Below are 19772 nucleotides of genomic sequence, written 5' to 3' on the forward strand. Positions count from 1 at the left end.
CCGGCCTGTAGGGGGTTAATAGAAACCAGCAAGGCTTATGAATACAAGGCTCCTCCCTGCAATGCACTCTGGGAGTTGTAGTCTGGTCTTTGCAGAAACACAATGCACAGATATAAATTCTACAGAACTGACTTTGTGAGATGAGTTTTCCTCATAGCTGACCTGATCTCTGACGTCATTGCTATAGACATGAAGTTGTGACAGCAGATCATTATAAGTGGCCTAACCTGCTGTGTGGGGTGTGCCAGCAGCAGCCTGTCAGATGCACCCTGTATATGACTCCTGCTATTATTGGCGGCTATGGGTGACACTGCTGTGTGCATGGCGGAGTGGGCGGCGCTTCCTCCTGCCGTGACGTCACTGCCGCCCGCCCCTCTGTAGCTTGTGCTGGGAGATCCCTGCATGGAGTTCCCCAGAACTGAGCACACAGGGGAGGTATGGAGGCTGGAGGACCGGCGGACACCCTGAACCCTGTGAGGCGGTCTCCTCTGCAGCCCTGTGAGGCTGGGCAGGTAGCAGGGCAGCAGGGAGGGGGATGCCTATCATCTGTACTGTCTGTGTGTCATGCTGGGAGTTACTACTAGTTTGTAGCCACTCCTGTCCTTGTTACCTCATTATACATACACAGCTGGGTGTGCTGGCATTTGCAGTTCTACAGAGATGCAGCACTGACATTGCATAACTCTATACATTACCTGCAGCCCAACCTGTGGCTCTCCAGCTGTTGCAAAACTCCCAGGGCATGCTGGGAGTTGTAGTTTTCCAGCAGCCACAGGTTGGGGAGCGCTGTATTGCATTGTAACTTGTGATGCTGATTACAATGATACTTTTGGATCCACAACTGCTGGGGAGCCAAGGTGTCTGTGTCCCTAGCCATTCCCTATATACTATATACTGCTCTGGATATGTATAATAGTTTACAGTGTGGCAGCTTTTCCTTCAGCTCCTTAACCCTGTGTATGCTGCTGCTTGGACATCTATTATTGCAGCCAGGGACGGTTTTGGCATTTCTGGGGCCCCAAGCGAAGTTATGTCTGGGGCCCCCCCTCGACACGCGTTCCAAAACAATAGACCGCGGTGTTTTGCCCCCAGTAGTATATACCCCTAGTGCGCTACCGCCAGTAATATATACTCCTTGTGTGCTGCCCCCAATACTATATACCCCTTGTGTCCTGCCTCCAGTAGTATATACCCCTTGTTTGCTTCCCCCAGTAGTATATAGACCCCTGTGTGTTCCCCCAGTTATATATAGCCCCCCCGTTTGCTCCCGCAGAAGTATATAGACCTCCTGTGTGCTGCCCCCAGTTGTATATACCCCCTGTGTGCTGCCCCCAGTTGTATATACCCCCTGTGTGCTCCCCCACTAGTATATAGGCCCCCTCTGTGCTCCCACACTAGTATATAGCCCCCCTGTGTGCTCCCCCACTTGGATATAGACCTCCTGTGTGCTTCCCCACTTGGATATAGACCCCTGTGTGCTCCTCCAGTAGTATATAGACCCCCTGTGTGCCCCACCAGTATTATATAGACCCCTTGTGTGCTGCCCCAGTAGTATACAGACCCCTGTGTGCTCCCCCAGTTATATATAGACCACCTGTGTGCCTCACAAGTAGTATATAAACCCCCTGTATGTTCCCCCAGCAGTATATAGACCCCCTGTGTGCCCCACCAGTAGTATATAGACCCCTGTGTGCTCCCCCAGTAGTATATAGCCCCCCTGTGTGCTCCCTCATTTGGATATAGACCTCCCGTGTGCTCTCCAAGTTGTATATAGACCCCATTCTGCTGCCCCAAGTAGTATATAGACCCCCTGTGTGCTGCCCCCAGTAGTATATAGACCCCTCTGTGAAGCCCCAGTAGTCTATTGCCCCCCTGTGTGCTCCCCCTGTTGTATAGCCCCCCTGTGTGCTCCCCCCATTTATATAGACCCCCGATGTGCGCTTCCCCAGTTAAGCAGACCCCTGTGTTCTCCCTCTCCCCTATAGTGTATAACACAATAAAACAAACACTTATACTCACCTGGGTCTGGGCGTCTCCTCTTCTCTTCACTCTTGTGGCCGCAGGAAGGGTTTTCCCTGTGATCACAAGAGGCCGCACTCCCCTTGTCCCGGCGCTGATGCTCCAGTGATGTCACTGGAGCGCCGGCACCACAAGGACAGAGCGGCCACTTGTGACCGTAGGGAAAACACTTCCTGCGGCCACAAGAGTGACTGACAGGAAGGGAGCCAATGTCTCCCGCCCTGTCAGTGCTGCTGCATGTAACTATGAGCGCTCATTACGAGTGCTCATAGTTACAGTTCAGATGGCGGCAGCGAGCGGGGCAGCGGCCCTGTCCAGCGGTCTTGAGCACAAGAGCGGGGCGTGGGGGCCCCCCTGGATGTTGGGGGCCCCAAGCGATCGCTTGGGGTGCTTGGTGCCAAAGACCGCCACTGATTGCAGCAATACAACTCCCATCATTTTCTGACAGCCTTTAGTTGTCAAGGCATGCTGAAAGTTGTAGTTCCATATCAGATGGAAAGCTGCAGAATGGATAGCATTACCCTGTGTGAACAGATAGTCACTGATGATCAGTTTTCAGCTTGATAGTTTATGCTCCTATTTATTATTATTATTTATTTATAAAGCTCCCCTTAATTCCAGAGCGCTATACAAGTGATAGGGGTAACAAACACTACAAAATCAAGCACATTACATGAAGATAAATGACAGACTGGTACATGGGGGAGGAGGACCCTGCCCGCGAGGGCTTACAATCTATAAGGTATGGGGAGAGAGACAGACAGTAAAGTGCAGCCAGTCATAGTGTGATCCTATCACATCTCTGATCTGGTGCTTGTAGTTCTATATTGGGTGTAGGGTCACAGTATTAGGCTATGTTCACTAGGGCTGGGCGGTATACTGTGAAAATACGGATACCGTCCCTGACGTCGGTTAACCGACCTCACCTTTGCCACACAAGTTGTGGGCGCCCCCCAGCATCGCCTCACTGCCCACGGACCGCCCGTTATGCTGCACCTCTCGCGATGCACGGTGGATGAGTGCTCCCGTCCTCCTCCACCTCCTCTCCCTCCTTCAGGTATAAGCAGAACGGGGCCACCCGGGGGAACTACAAGTACCAGGGCAGCTGGCCAGGGTGGCATATGCGGTCGTCCGGCCCCCCCTCCCCCCAGCGTGTCATCCCAGCTCTATAACTCCAAACCTCACTCTGCAATTAAAAGCATTATTACTATATGGGGGCACAGCTGGGAAGGCATTATGGCACACTGTGGTACATGCTTTACTATATATAGTGGTACATGCTTTATCCATATGATGCCCATATAGTGCCCACAGTGTGCCATAATGCCTTCCCTGCTGTGCTCATATAGTAATAATGTCATCCCAGCTGTGCCCCCATATAGTAATAATGTCATCCCAGCTGTGCCCCCATATAGTAATAATGCCATCCCAGCTGTGCCCATATAGTAATAATGCCATCCCTGCTGTGCCCCCATATAGTAATAATGCCATCCCTGCTGTGCCCCCATATAGTAATAATGCCATCCCTGCTGTGCCCCTATATAGTAATAATGCCATCCCAGCTGTGCCACCATATAGTAATAATGCCATCCCAGCTGTGCCCCCATATAGTAATAATGCCATCCCTGCTGTGCCCCCATATAGTAATAATGCCATCCCAGCTGTGCCCCCATATAGTAATAATGCCATCCCTGCTGTGCCCCCATATAGTAATAATGCCATCCCAGCTGTGCCCCCATATAGTAATAATGCCATCCCTGCTGTGCCCCCATATAGTAATAATGCCATCCCTGCTGTGCCCCCATATAGTAATAATGCAATCCCTGCTGTGCCCCCATATAGTAATAATGCCATCCCTGCTGTGCCCCCATATAGTAATAATGCCATCCCTGCTGTGCCCCCATATAGTAATAATGCCATCCCAGCTGTGCCCCCATATAGTAATAATGCCATCCCAGCTGTGCCCCCATATAGTAATAATGCCATCCCAGCTGTGCCCCCATATAGTAATAATGCCATCCCTGCTGTGCCCCCATATAGTAATAATGCCATCCCTGCTGTGCCCCCATATAGTAATAATGCCATCCCTGCTGTGCCCCCATATAGTAATAATGCCATCCCTGCTGTGCCCCCATATAGTAATAATGCCATCCCTGCTGTGCCCCCATATAGTAATAATGCCATCCCTGCTGTGCCCCCATATAGTAATAATGCCATCCCTGCTGTGCCCCCATATAGTAATAATGCCATCCCTGCTGTGCCCCCATATAGTAATAATGCCATCCCTGCTGTGCCCCCATATAGTAATATAGTATAGTAACTGTACTCTTGGGGGCCTGAATGGTCAAATGTTGGCATACTTGTGTATACATGTCCTGTACTGTGTATATGGCTGTATTCCTGTATATACACGTCTTGTAGTACATAGCTGTATACCTGTGTATACATGTTCTGTAGTGTGTATAAAGCTGTATTCCTGTATATACACATTCAGGGCTCTGCTGAGACCCCCTAATAATGACAAATAATAATAGAAATAGACTAAATTCCATAGCCTCGGGTTGCTGCTCAGTGAGCTACCTTTTTTCTCCACTTTCTAGATACAAAATATTGCCAGTTTGGCACGACTAGGTGGGTGTGGCTTGCAAAAGGGTTGTGGCTTAGAAAAGGGATGCGGCATAATTATCGTCCAGTTATCGTTACCGCGGCTACATGTACGATAAACCGCGATATTGATTTAGGCCAATATCGCCCAGCCCTAATGTTCACACAACGTAAGTTGTGTATTAATCACGGCCGTTGTTGCCAATTTGCAACAACAGCTGTGATTAATACACAACTAACATGCACTGCAGGCTGAGGGAATCCCAGACGGAGTGTATACACTGCGGCCGAACAAAAAACTGACATGTCAGTTTTGTGCTGCCGCTATTCATTAAATAGCGGCTGCACAAGCCTGACAGGTCACACAATGGAGTGTGTGGCTCCTGCTGCACTCTCCATTGCCAGCTATGGTTAAGATGAAGATCATTCGGCAGGCACTGCAGTACCGGCCAGGATGATCTTCACTGACAGCGGCTGTTCTGTGATATGGCCGGGTCACAGAACAGTCAGTGTCATACTTCATGTGAACATGGCCTTAGGATGAGAATCATGCATATTCAATGACATTTAGAAAATAAAATACTAATAGAGATGAGCAAATCGTTCAGCATTTGATTAGCGGTGGCTGCGGAACTTGGATAAAGCCCTAAGGCTATGTGGAAATCATGGATATAGTCATTGGCTGTATCCATGTTTTCCAGACAACCTTAGAGCTTTATCCAACTTCAGCAGCCCCAGCTCATCAAATGTCGAACGCTCGGGTTTGGATGGACTTGAGCATGCTCGAGGTTCGCTCATCTCTAACTACTACATATATGAGGTGCTGTAAATTCTGGGTATGCTGGTATTTGTAGTTCTGTATCTGTATAGAGGTCACGTTTTTATCCCTGGATATGCTAGCGTAGATGTTTGCCACTTATTTACTTGTGATCCTATAAAACCAGGCTGATGGTTAATAATTGTAGTTTCATAGTCACTCAGCACAGAGTTGTATTCAGAAGGAAGAGCAGTGTAAGTACTGATGTACTCCTATGGCTGTGTTCACACTGGCAGATTTAGCAGTAATATTATTTTGCCGTCATTGTCACAAAAGGTAGAGAATTATCTCCATTAAGGGCCTATTCATTTTACCTAGATTATTATGACAGTAATCACCACTTGGTGGCATGCTTTTGCCTTTTTTTTTTTATTTAGGCTGGGAGGGGTTGTTAATAAGTTCTAAGTAATGGTGTGTTTACACGGAACAATTATCGTTTGAATTTTTGCAATAACGTTCGCAGTTTAGCAATAAATAAATAAGCTTGTGTAAACACAGCGAACGATCAAGTGATCGGTACTTAGTTTTTTAGTAGTTTTACTAGTGTATGGAAGTAGTACACTTATCAGAAACAAAGAGTACCATTCCCTGTGTGACCCCAAATACGTAGATACAAAGACGAATGTTGTTCAGAAAAAGTCCAACTAGTCTGCCTATGTAATATTTCTTTTATTATCTTAGATAATAAGAACTACCAACCACATGTGCTGGAAGTTTGCTCCAAGCATCTACTACTCTTTCTAAGGGTCGTATTAGATGGCCCAACAGTTAATGTAAGCAAACGCTGATCTGCTATATCAGCACTAGCTTGCCATGCAGCCCTTGCATCGTTAGCAATGCAGGCCTTGCTGTATATAGTAAATAATAAAGTATATACTTTACCTCTCCATGCTTCCCGTGTCCTTCTAACTTCTCTCTGCCCACCACAGCCGCCGCTGGCACTGCTGAAGCTGTCTCTGGAGTGACAGGCCACATTGCTGTCCTCTCTCGGCCAGTTATTGGCGGAGCGGCCTGTCACTGCACAGATTGCCTCTGACGTGCCAGCGACAGCTGCAGGGAGAAGCTAGAAGGACTCATTCCTTAGCCGTCAGCTGTAGATCGCTATTACATGTAGCAATGTGCGGCCAGTGGCCAATGATTTTTGAACATGTTAAAAGACAATGTTCAGCTGCTGTGTGTCCTGCAGGAAGTGGTGTTTTCTTTTCAGTCTGCCACAGTGCTTTCTCCTGCCACCTCTGTCCGAGACAGAAACAGTCCAGAGCAGCAGCAAATTCCCATAGAAAACCTCTCCTGCTCTGGACAGTTCCTGTTTCAGACAGAGGTGGTAGCAGAGAGCACTGTGTCAGACTGAAAAGAAAACATTTCCTGCAGGACAAACAGCAGCTGAATAGTATGGGAAGACTTGAGGTTTTTAGATAGCAGTAAATTACAAAGCTATATAACTTTCCGAAACCAGTTGATTTGTAAGAATTTTTTTTTCCGCTGGATAACCCCTTTTAGAGCAGCACACCCTATACCAGGGGTACTTAACAACTTTTAGTGAAGGTCCACTTACCGGGGTCTATTGTCAGGTGAAGGTCCGAGCTGAACATCAGTAGCAAACGTGTTGTTTTGTTAACGTTTCACAAACGTTGTTGAACTGATTACATACAGAATTGATGCTTATTAGTGGAAAAAACTGGCTTTTTTTCCCTCTATCACCAACCCTTATACAGTGCCCCTGTGCGCTCCCCCGTAGTGTATAGTGCCCCTGTGCGCTCCCCCCGTAGTGTATAGTCCCCCTGTGCACTCCCCCAGTAGTATATAGCCCCCCTATGCGCTCCCCCAGTAGTATATAGCCCCCCTGTGCTCTCCCCAGTAGTATATGGGCTCCGTGTGCTGCCCCCAGTAGTATATAGACCCCTGTGCGCTCCCCCAGTTGTATATAGCCCCCCTGTGCGCTCCCCCAGTTGTATATAGCCCCCCTGTGCGCTCCCCCAGTTGTATATAGCCCCCCTGTGCGCTTCCCTAGTAGTATATAGCTCCCATGTGTGCTCCCCCAGTAGTATATAGCCGCCTGCTTTGTGCTCCCCAGTAGTATATAGACCCCCGTGTGCTCCCCTCCCATATAGCAACCCTGTGTGCTTCCCCAGTAGTATATAGACCCCCTGTGTGCTCCCCCTGTTTGTATATAGACCCCTGTGTGCTCCCCCTGTTTGTATATAGACCCCCTGTGTGCTCCCCTCGTTTGTATATAGACTCCCCTGTGCTCACCCGTTTATAAAGACCCCGGCTGTGTGCTCCCCAATTGTATATAGCCCCCCTATGCTCCCCCTCCCATACAGCATATAACATTAAAAAAAAACACTTTTACTCACCTGGGTTCTTTTCACTCTTGTGGCCGCACTGCAGCAGTCACAAGAGGCCGCTCTCCCTTTGTCGTGGCGCCAGCGCAGTGACGTCACTCGAGCGCCAACACCAGAGGCAGAGTGCAGCCTCTTGTGACCGCTGTGCCAGTGAGGGCCTCTGTCAGTGCTGCTACTGCACGGTAACTATGAGCGCTCGTTACGAGCGCTCATAGTTACTGTGCAGTATATAGGTATACTGAGCTGCAGCCGGGGTCTGGACAGCTAGCCCCCGCGGTCCGTGCTCGGACCATGGAACGCCAGTTGAGGACCCCTGCCCTACAGTATACTATTTTGATTTGAGGAGAAGATTGTCTAGTCTATAGTTAGAATCCCCTTTCTCCGCAGATTTAAAGTAACCAAATGGTCACTTTGTGTGACTGCTGATCCAGAGTCAGAGAGAGAGTTGTTCTTCTAGCAGTTATCATCTCTAAATCATCAATGTTTTAGACAATTTCCCTTCGTACAGTATTACAGTGGGAAATTGTTCACATCATGGCAGATCCATCCCAATTGCATATGTGCCTTTCCTGACAAGCATTCCAATTGTGGAAATAAACCCAGAGCGCTCATCTGTCATAGGGAAGGCTTATCTATGTCAACAAATCCTACCGAAACAATCGGATCTGATGGTATGGGCATTGTAGACTGCAATGTTTTCCAACTAAAGGTAATTCTTTTCCGTTACAATGTCTCTGTGCTAATATTGTCTACAAGTTACGGTGTAACAATGACCTAAAGGCAAGCTATAAAGGGAGTATGTAAATGCTGGGTGATTTCAAAGACATGGCCTTTATCAAGTGCTAGGATCAGCTGATCATTTCGGGCCTTTCTTTTCTGATTCTCTGTGGGTAAGCTCCATTTGGCCATAGGCAGGTTAGCTCCACCATGGCTACTTTTTTTCTACTACAGAGTAAATTTCAAACTTTTTTACACATACAAGTGAGCTCACAAACAGCCAGAGCAGTACACTACTGAACTGACGAAGCTGTGTTGGTTCGGCAGTCTGGTGCTCTATCTCACTGCATTAGAAGGAATTATGATGCAACGAGTCCTGTTACAGTGTTCAGTGAGGGCAATGCGGCCAGCACTTGTGCTGTATATCAGGGGCTGCACGCAGATGTGTTAATCCAGCCTTAGTCACGGGTTCCGCACATGGTCCGTAAATGCTGACGATAAGTTACAGAACGGAATTTGGAGTTCTCCGCATCATGATTCGATATAATGACAGGAGCTCAGAAAATGTTTAAATCATTGCGCTACAGTACTGGCACATTGTCCGTGTTTAGGCTATGTTCACACAACGTATATTTTCGTAAAACCACGGCCGTTGTATAACGTTACTTTACTGCCTATGGAATCCCGGCCGGAGCTTATACACATAGTATACACTCCGGCCTGGATCCCTTGCGGCGCCGCAAAGAACTGACATGTCAGGGAAGACCCTGTCAATTCACACAATAGAGCGAACGGCTCCAGCCCCTTGCTGTATTGTGTGCTGTGGGGAGTTCTGATGTGGGCGTGCATTGATGTGCCCGTGGTATATTGCATTGTATAAGGTTTACCAGCAGTGTTACCGCATTTGAAGGTAACCTCATGAAATATCTTATCAGTTTACTAAAGGTAGTTCACTCACGTCTTTGTGTACTGTACATGTGCTTAAAGAAAATGTCATTTTAGGGTACAAACGCACACACCGTATACACAGCTTATTTTCTGCTGCGATACAGCAGATTAGATCTAAATAACTGAACACAGCATCAAATCTGCACCTCCAAATCTGCTGCAGATCTGCTGCGTATACGGTGTGTGTGTTTGTACCCTTAGGGTGCATTCACACCTACAGAATCCGCAGCAGATCTGCAGCAGATCCGCTGCAGATTTGATGCTGTGTTCAGTTATTTAAATGAAATCTGCTGCGGATCCGCAGCAGAAAATACGCTGCAGATCCGGTAAGTGTGAACGTACCCTTAAGAAGTATATTTAAATCAGGTTCTTTGTATTAAAGCCATAGCTACAAGGGCCTAACCCTTCCTATTTTTGGAGCTTGTGTCGGCTTTGTTGTATATACAGGTACATGATGTGCAGAGTCATCTCTAATATTAGAGGGTGAGTGAGAAAGGGACAGTCTTATTATCCTGCTGTAGACCTACATAAGGCAGCACAGAAACACTGTACATGAGGATCTTTATGAACCCTTTCTTTCAATGCTGTACTACATCATGTCTTGGATAGGGATGAGTAAATCTCAAGCACACTTGGGTTCATTTGAAACGACACGCTCTGCATTTTAATACCGGTGGCTGAAGAATTTGGATGCAACCCTAGGGAGTCTTGTAAAACATGTATACAGCCTACGGCTATGTTTTCCAGGCAGCCTTAGGGCTGCATGTAACTTCTTCAGCCACCAGCAATCTAATGCTGAGAATTCTGGTTCAGACAAACCCAAGCATGCTTGCGGTTTGTTCATCTATATACCTGATGACTCGTCCATCAGATGCCTCCATTTCATTCCAAGCATAGACTTTGCCTCTTGCAGTACTGTCTATACACATCTATTTTGGAATTTGGAAATCAGTTTGAATTATTACTTTAAGTTAAAAAAAATCCCCTAAATACAAGCTGATCATAGGGTGGAAGGAGGGCCGTAATAACAGCTGCTGCTGCCCTTGGCACTACACCTGAAGACGCCCCATCTTTACTCATCAATTAGCATAATGATTTTCTGGTTTCTGGTTCCCACATTTACTGTACATCACCACATGCAGCCGAAACCAGACCCTCATGCGGTAACCAATAGGCGTATGGCCAATAATCCTGGTAACAGCACATGACTACTGGGGAAAAAATGGGAGCCTGGTTTTTGGAGATATGTATCTCTCTAGAAACATTGTCTGCATCACGTTTTTCATGTTTTTTTAACTGCTTGAAACATAAACAAATTTCCACATTAAATATATTATTAGAGACGTCTGCATATTGTCGGACCCCAGGATTCGTAGGTAATAGCTCCAAGCGTCACATTTACCACCGGACCTGATCAATACCACCATACTGCGACTGGATAACACTGCCACACCAGACGTGATCAATACCGCCATACTGTGACTGGATAACACCGCCACACCAGACCTGATCATGCCTCCATACTGTGACTGGATAACACCACCATACCAGACCTGACCAATACCGACATACTGTGACTGGATAACACCGCCACACCATACCTGACCAATACCACTATACTGTGACTGGATAACACTGCCATACCAGATCTGACCAATACCACCATACTGTGACTGGATAATACCACCAGACCTGACCAATACCACCATACTGTGACTGAATAACACCGACATACCAGACCTGACCAATACCACCAGACAATGGCGGATTATAATGTAGGTGGTTTGGGCGGCCGCCCGGGGCCCGAGGCTCCGGGGGGGCCCATGCCTTGCCGCCCACATTATAATGCCGCCCGGGAGGCCCCCTCGCCACTGCACTCTTGTGACCGCAAGCATTGTTTCGCTTGCGGTCACAAGAGTCTCCGGCTGCCTCCGTCTGATGCGCGGCTGCCGGGGGTGTCCGGTCCTCTCCCCGGCAGCGCGCACATCACACAGCTCCTAGTGCCGCCTGGGGCCCTGACTTCCGGTACTGGGAGCGCACGTACCGGAAGTCAGGGCCCAGGCGGCACTAGGAGCTGTGTGATGCGCGCGCTGCCGGGGAGAGGACCGGACACCCCCGGCAGCCGCGCATCAGACGGAGGCAGCCGGAGAGAGGATCGACGGGGGAACGCAGGGTAGGTGAGTTATATTTTGTTATTTTTGTGTTATTTACTCACTGGGGGGCATCTATAAGGGGAGGGGGGGAAAGGGGGGCATCTATAAGGGGAGGGGGGGAAAGGGGGGGCAGCTATAAAGGGGGGAAAAGAGGGGGACCATCTATAAAGGGAGGGGGGAGAGGGGGACTATCCATAAGGGAGGGGGGAGAGGGGGACCATCTATAAGGGGGGAAGAGGGGGACCATCTATAAGGGGGGAAAGGAGGACCAGCTATAAGGGGGGAAAGGAGGACCAGCTATAAGGGGGGAAAGAGGACCAGCTATAAGGGGGGAGAGGGAAGAGGGGGACCATCTATAGAGGGGGAAAGAGGGGGACCAGCTATAAAGAGGGGGAAAGAGGGGGACCATCTATAGAGGGGGACCATCTATAGAGGGGGGAAGAGGGGGACCATCTATAAGGGGGGAAGAGGGGGACCATCTATAAGGGGGGGAAAGAGGGGGACCATCTATAAAGGGGAAAGAGGGGGGCCATCTATAAGGGGGAAAAGAGGGGGACCATCTATAAAGGGGAAAGAGGGGGACCATCTATAAGGGGGGAAAGAGGGGGACCATCTATAAGAGGGGGGACCATCTATAGAGGGGGGAAAGAGGGAGACCATCTATAAAGGGGGACTATCTCCTATAGGATTAGCACCCTCCTCTCCTGACATCCTCTGTGCTGCTGGGACCTCCCCTATAGATCAACACCCTCCTCTCCTGACATCCTCTGTGCTGCTGGGACCTCCCCTATAGATCAACACCCTCCTCTCCTGACATCCTCTGTGCTGCTGGGACCTCCCCTATAGATCAACACCCTCCTCTCCTGACATCCTCTGTGCTGCTCGGTCCTCTCCTATAAGATCAGCAGCCTCCTCTCCTGACATCCTCTGTGCTGCTGTGACCTTGGGGGGGCAACATCAGGGGACCAGGTGAGGTGGCGATATGTTTATTGGGGGCAGTGGAGGTGGGGTGGGCAATGCTTACTGGGGGTAGCAGCAAGGGACCAAACATTATGTTTATTGGGGCCAGCAGGGAGGGGAGGCAGGCAGTGTTTTTTGGGGACAGTGGGGGGGGGGGGGGGGTGGGGGGGGGACGCAGTAGCAGATTATAATGTGGGCGAATTGACTGGGGGGGGGGGGGGCCCAGGTTGGGTGGACAGCCCGGGGCCCAGGGTACATTTAATCCGCCACTGTCACCAGACCTGGAAGAAAATATAAAAAGTTGTTTCCTTCTCCCCGGTGCTGCCCTAGGCACCAGACCACGGGTGCTTAGTGGTAAATATGGCCCTGGGTGTAAGGTAGATGTTTTGGAGCCTAAGTAAGAGGGTAGAAGATGCAGAAAAAAAATAAATTAACATCATGATCATTGATGATAATGATAACCTGCTTCCTGAATGTATTTTTGGCCTACAGTATAAATGAAAACGTATAACGTAATTAAAAACTTTTTTTTTTTTTTTATGTTGCACTCAGAGAAAACAATAGGATGTCTCACATATACATTCCAATTTTTTTTTTAACCTAAAAAATATATTTTCAGTACGAAAAATGTGGCCTAAGAGACCCCAATCCAGTTTTTACAGTGGAACCCCATAATTACTGAGTTAATTATTGATGGAGAAGAAGCGCTACTTAACTGCACATTACTGTGTGAGATAGATTCTACCTGTCAAATTAGATGTCTGTGAAATAGATGGTCTTAGTTAAGTACCAGTGCCTGTAAGTTTCTGCCATCAGTTCTTCTTCTACTTGCTGTAAGTGCAGATGATGGACAGTATATAAGGGTCACATTAGAGAAGACCTTGTTCATTCTGTAAACCATGGAAAGACGGGTGTATGTATGATTGAGCGCCTGATCCTTTTTTAAATTGGACGATGAATTGGGGTTGGTTGGTCTAAAAACGCCTATTTGTTATTCTATAGCATACTCTTGGTCTGTGATAAAATGTATATTATGTGATTGCCCAGTTTAGACAGGCCATAGTGAACAGAAACTTGTAAAAATCTTCATTCTTTACTCTGCCCTTGCAGAGAGAGGAGCAGTATTAAATCGGTACTTAGGAGGGGGAAAACATTAATCAACTGGTCTCAAAAAGTTATACAGATTTGTACTTCTGTTTAAAAATATCTTACCATACTTATCAGCTTCTGCATGTCCTGTAGGAAGTGATTTGTTCTTTCCTGTCTTACACAGTGCTGTCTGCTGCCACCTCTATCTGTGTCGGGAACTGTCCAGAGCAAGAGTGTTTTTTTGCTTGTTTGATAGAACTTTAAAGCGAATGTACGATCATAATCAATGGAGCCGTTTCATAGAGGGGAGGGTTTTGTCCCAGTAGGGGCGGGCCGGCCCACCTCCAGTGCTTAAGCCCGGGACGGTGCTTGGTAATAGACCGCTTTCCCGCATATGCGCCATTCTATTCATGTGCAGCACTTATGCCTTAAAATAGCCACACTCAAAAGAGCGTTAAAAAGAAGCCATGTCAAGCCTAACTTTGAATGATGCTCCATTGTAATGACGACCACCATAGTATGTTAAACAATATCCGTTATTTTGAGTATCAAATCACCTGTGAAAATCGTTTTGAGAACATGGACGTACCAAGTTTCAAGTTGAGTTATAACTGCTATTGAGGATTCATTGTTGGACAGATGCTGCTGAATCCATATGGTCTCCCTTGACTCGTAATGGGGTTCATCAAGCTTCTGTCATGGTTGCAGTATGTTTGATTATTTTTTTCCCCTACTGTCACAATCATTGTTCACATGGCACACAAGGACCATTGAGACTAGGGATTGGCTGTGGTCTGCATGAACTGTATTTATGATGCAATGTACAGACCCAGTGGGAGGCACTGGGGCAGTGGTGGATGCAGGGTTAGTAAAGGTTTTTTGAAATTTATTTTTTGTCTTTTTTTAGTCAATTTATTCAATTTATCCGTGAAACCGCCTACAAGGAGCTGACTGGCCATATGGATAGACATCATGATGTAGCAGGATATACTGACTCACTATACATAGTAGATAAAAATTTGAATCTGTGTAAGTTTTCCTGGGAAGAAAACCCTGCCTTGAACTCGTCGTTGTAGGGTTACTGAAAGTAGGGCACAGGCACATAAATCATTTATATGTTTGCAGTGTGCATAATCGCTGCAGCCGCAAAGCCTATTTTCCACAAATGTACTGCAGAAAATATTCCTCCGGCTCCTTACAATCTTCCTGTATGATATAATATATCACATTTTTTCTGCAATCCACAGACCTGAATATTGAAATATGCATTCATTGATCCAATAATGTTTTATCTCCCCCCCCCCCCCCCCCCCCAAAGCACTGGACAATATGTAATATTGATTTCTATCCTAGTCGGAGTCTCTTGAAAGATTTATGAGCCTTAAAATGGAAAAACAAGTTAATAGTCCTTTATGAAGTTTGTTTTTCCAGGGTGTCAAATATATCCCCTTTATGGCTCTGGCGATATCGAGTATCCTACAGCGGTAATGCTCCAGATGAGGAGCAATAAAAGAACTTTAGGCAAAGTGGTCTTACACCATGTGTGTTGGCAAGTGACGGAGCGTGACACCTCTGCTGACAGAACAATCTGATAGGAATTATATCTCTCTATCCGTCTGTGCAGGACACAGCTCTTCTCTACACATAGCTATTGTGTAATACTTCTTTTTCCGTTTGGTGACTTCAGAGGATGAAATTTCTTGAGGTCCCCCATATACCTTATACTTCTTTGGCCTGTAAGTATGGCTCGCAGCGGGTTCTGCCATCGGTGTAGGGTGTATGGGTCTCTTCCAGCGGTCCACTGTTAGATGATGTGAGTGGAGATAGGGGTTGGGTGTGATGGGACAGATAAGCCACGGCGGCCTGATGGGAGAGATAACTGTCGGCTAACAGCTATCAACTATTGAAGGGGCCTAAGGAGCAAGTGAGCACTATCGGTGATATTACATGCACCAAAAGTGAGCGGGGGGCCACAAGGAGCTGTGGTAGGGGCTGCTTGAACAATCTTTAGAATGTTCAGGCGGCCCATAGAAGATACAAGCGGTCTGCTGCCGCCGTTCCCATTACGCGGGGCAACGGCCATCAGATTGTCGCAATTGTTGTCGTTCTTTTTTTTTTTTACAATTCTTTTTATTTGTTTTTTTAGAACATTTATTTGTTATTAACAGACAAACAGCGCAAAGAGTATAAAGAGTATAATAAATCAGTATAAAATACACTTATCGCATATCCATTGCATGTTTAACTTCCCAACAAGGGAAAGAAGCTCCATAATAGGAAAAACTCTGCATATAAATCACATATAAAGGGAATTAGGAAACCTGTGTGGGGGGGGGGGGGGGCACAAGAAGGAAATGAGGCAGGGGGGACCTTCTGTGTATGAGTAAAAGTTATAAAAAGGAGTCTACATGTATTGTCCTATGCTTCCCCTGTGAGAGCGCCACTGAGTCCTCCTGCACTACCATAGTTCAGTTAGGATCTGGAGGTATCAGCACATGGGTGTTGCTTGCATCCCCTGTGAGTTGGGGGGGAGGTAATCGTAGCAGACTCAGAGAGCCAGCTGTATCTGCCTTCAAGTACCAGGTGGTATAACTAAATGGCCTTACTATGTGGGGAATTTCTGAGGCCGAGTAGTTACTTTGAATAATTGTCCTCCATTTCTTAAAAAAGACTGATGTTCCCTTTTTATGTCTCTCCACTCTGTCAATACCAAGTAAGGTTTTAAGCTGGTTAACCAATTTAATTGTAGATGGGATGTCTGGTTGCAGACAGTGGTTAAGCAGACGCCTCTTGGTCGCCAATAAAACCACATGTATTATGATGGGAATATTTTTCACCGGAACACATACCTCTTCTGTGGGGTCAGTAGAATGAAAAATCAGGGCCTGTGGTTCAGCTCTTAGTTCAATTGTCCAGTGTGTTTTAATATACAGTATAATGTGTTGCCAATACTCCTGTGATTTTGGGCAGGACCATAGGCCGTGCCAAAGGTCAGTGGCACTCTCGTTGCATTTTGGACACGCAGTAAAATGTGTAGAGACGCTGGGAAATTGAAAACATAAATTGCTCTGTGGATTACTCTGAAGTAGGTTTCCCTCCATCTCTCATTAATTTTTTGAACATGTTGAAAGAGAACGATCAGCCAACATTGTGCATGTTGGCTGATCATTGCCTTTGAATGTGTGCTATTACACCAAACAATTATTAGCCTGAATGGCCGGTAAACTTCCAAATACGGACAATAATTGCTTGGTGTAATAGAGTCTTATAGCCAGCTTAACTCTACTGTAGTCGGAAAAAGATGGAAAATCCACAGCATTTCCGTCCTGTGTGAACATACACTTATACTTCATTCCCATCCATTGCAGTAAACATGCTGGTTAGTAAAGTTGCTGAAACCATATGGCACTCAGTCTCCTGCATGATTATACTGTTATTACTAGACCTGTGCATAAGTCTTGATGGTCAGATAGCTGCTTCTGCAGTTATTGTTTCAGGTGTGTTCACTTCAATTCTTCATGCCCCATGCGTGGGCATGTTGAAAATATATAAAATATAAATTACCATATTTTGAGGAGGAGGGGTAAGTGTCAGGCGCTGCCCCACCCAGTCTGTGTATAGATGGGCAGTTGTGTGTAGGTGGCTTTTTCTATCAAATTCTTTTAATAGAAGAGACAAACCGCAACAAAAAAAGTGTATATATTAATATACAGTATTTTGGTATTATTTTAGTGGTGTTTGGGGGGGGGGATGTTAAACAACGACGCATCACATGGCTTTCAGCTTGCTCAGCCAATCAGAGCAGCAGCCTTTTCGCTTTCATTCATTATAAAAGAAGAAGCTGAAGACCAGGCCCGCCCCCACTTGTGACGACATCATCACAAAATGGCGGCGGGAGAAGAGGACGGGTCGACAGTAAATGTGTAAGTGTATTTTTATTTACTTCCAGGGGGGCTTTTGGGGGGAGGGGAGGAGAGGCGGAAAGCCTCGAGGCAGATGACTAACACGCTTTACAAAGTTATATAACTTTGTAATGTGTAGTAGTTAAGGGAAAAAAATGAATGCAAAAAGTATGTCCAAAGGAAATCGTTAGAGGTTGTTCAACTGTTTCTATTCAAATGATCAGGCTGGGCTATTAAAAAAATTTCTGTTCCCCTCCAAACATTAAGAAATACCTCCTCAGCCAGTCAGTGCCTGAGGCGTGGGCTGGGGGTCATGGCTGTAGCCAGTGATTGGCAGAGCAGCTGCCTCCTCTTGTCAAGCTGTCACATAGAAGTGGTGAGCAACATGGACCAAGTACCATTGGAATGACAGTGTTGGGTGATCGTCCGTAAGTTAGTATAATTTTTTTTATTTTATTTATTATTTAATAGCCCCGGCTTTGCCAAAAATAACAAGGCAGATTCATACAACTCATATCATAGCTTTAATTTATTTATTTTTAGGCAAGCATTGCTAGATGGATACATTCACATGTACAAAGCCTTTTAGCTGTTATTGTTCATGCCTGCGTTTTTCTTGTGTTTTAGAGAATATATGTTTTCTTTTATAAGTGCCTTTATATTTTCATGAGAAACCGCAAAACCAAAGGAAACAATTTTTCAGAGTAGTCATTTTCATCTTCAGCAGAATCTCTTTTAAATATTTTATGAAGTCTTTGCTGTTTTTTTTTCCCCTGCTGTGAGAAAACCTTCCAGTGACAAATGGACAGTCTGACGTTACCCTCAGAAAGAATATTGATTATAGCGGAAAACTTCTGACCTCAATAATGTCACATAATACCATTAAAATGATTAACATTTAGAGGAAACCTGACATTTACCGTATGTGATGAGCATGCACAATTGTACTTTCTTACTACATAGCTAAATGCTTCCTCACGTCTTTCTGATGATTTATACAGTAACATATATGTAAGTGCAGTGGGGCCTCCAGAAGAGTCTCGTGCCATTTATAATACAGCACTCCTCTTATATAGCAAATGGACCCTTGGCAGCCGTAACCTCTGCACCTGACATGGCTCAGCACTCAACTCATATAGTCAGTAATTTAGCCTAATTCATATATATCGATTTTCACCAGACCTGTAACTAGCTGCTTTTTTATTTTATTGTTTATTTTTATTATTAATGAAAATAATTTAATTTCATACAAACCATGCTAATCATTAAATACAGTATGAATAAGACTTTAAAAAATATTCCAATCCCCAATAAGTAAAATGTTGCTGATGTGGTTTTTCGTGCATGGATAACCGCAAGAACAAGTAATGCAGAAAGCTCTGTATGTAAATATACCCTCAGGCCCATTATAGCCATAAAGATTTTCTCATCATCCCACATGGAAAATATACCCATATGGTTATATACCCCCCCCCCACACACACACACACACACACACACTAACTAATATATATATATATAATTTTTTTTTTTTTTTTTTTTTTTTTTTTTTTTAAGTGCCCCAGTGTTACAACCTTCTAGCTCAACAATAAATGTGATATAAAGCAAGTTTGCAATTTACATTTATTATTGTATTTAAATTTCTGTAGTTAGCATGGAAAACACGGCACTTCCTGTGTTGTGTTTTTTTTCCCCCTCCTTCAAAGAGTCTAAACACAGGAAGTCCTATGTATCCCAGGACCCAGGCCATCAGAGCGTTCACAGAGAAGGCAGTCATATGATTGATGGACACATTGAGCCGCGACTCTTTGTACTGTTGTGACTTCATGTGTTTAGTCTGTTTTTTATTTTTTCAACCAGCCCAAGACTAAAAATCTGCCTTCAGGAGACTGGACCTGGATTTCAGATAAGTACAGATTTGTTATAAGGCATGATAACTTGCTTTAAGCTTTATAACTTGCTTTATATCACATCTACTGTTGATTTAGAGTTTGAAAGTTATAACGACAGGGACACTTTAAGTTCATATGTTGCAAGTTGAGATGAAGCCAAAATGTTTGCCAACATATAGGTTGTAACAGTTTCTTTGTTAAAGGAAACTGGGAATCTGTTAGTGGTCCCAACCAAACCACCAGCAACCTGTATCCAGGTTGGCAGTGACGGCCTTGTATATTCTGCTGAAAAGAGAATGTAGGTAATCGGACTACTGTATAGAGCC

General features: G+C 45.8%; 1 protein-coding gene across 5 annotated transcripts in view; it reads left to right on the forward strand.

Annotated features, from left to right (window-relative positions):
- Positions 1-376: 376 nt before the first annotated feature.
- KLHL5 (kelch like family member 5) overlaps positions 377-19772 on the forward strand; it is a 65229-nt gene continuing 45833 nt past the window's right edge. For 2 of the 5 annotated variants that reach the window (XM_069977526.1, XM_069977525.1), the window contains exon 1: positions 417-512. The gene's annotated coding sequence lies outside the window, so the exon portion shown is untranslated. Of the gene's footprint in view, positions 513-8471; positions 8495-19772 lie in introns of those variants that run through there. The other 3 variants (XM_069977529.1, XM_069977527.1, XM_069977528.1) reach the window with 3 other exon arrangements.

This window comes from Dendropsophus ebraccatus, chromosome 7, assembly GCF_027789765.1.
Source record: "Dendropsophus ebraccatus isolate aDenEbr1 chromosome 7, aDenEbr1.pat, whole genome shotgun sequence".
Lineage (NCBI taxonomy): Eukaryota > Metazoa > Chordata > Amphibia > Anura > Hylidae > Dendropsophus > Dendropsophus ebraccatus.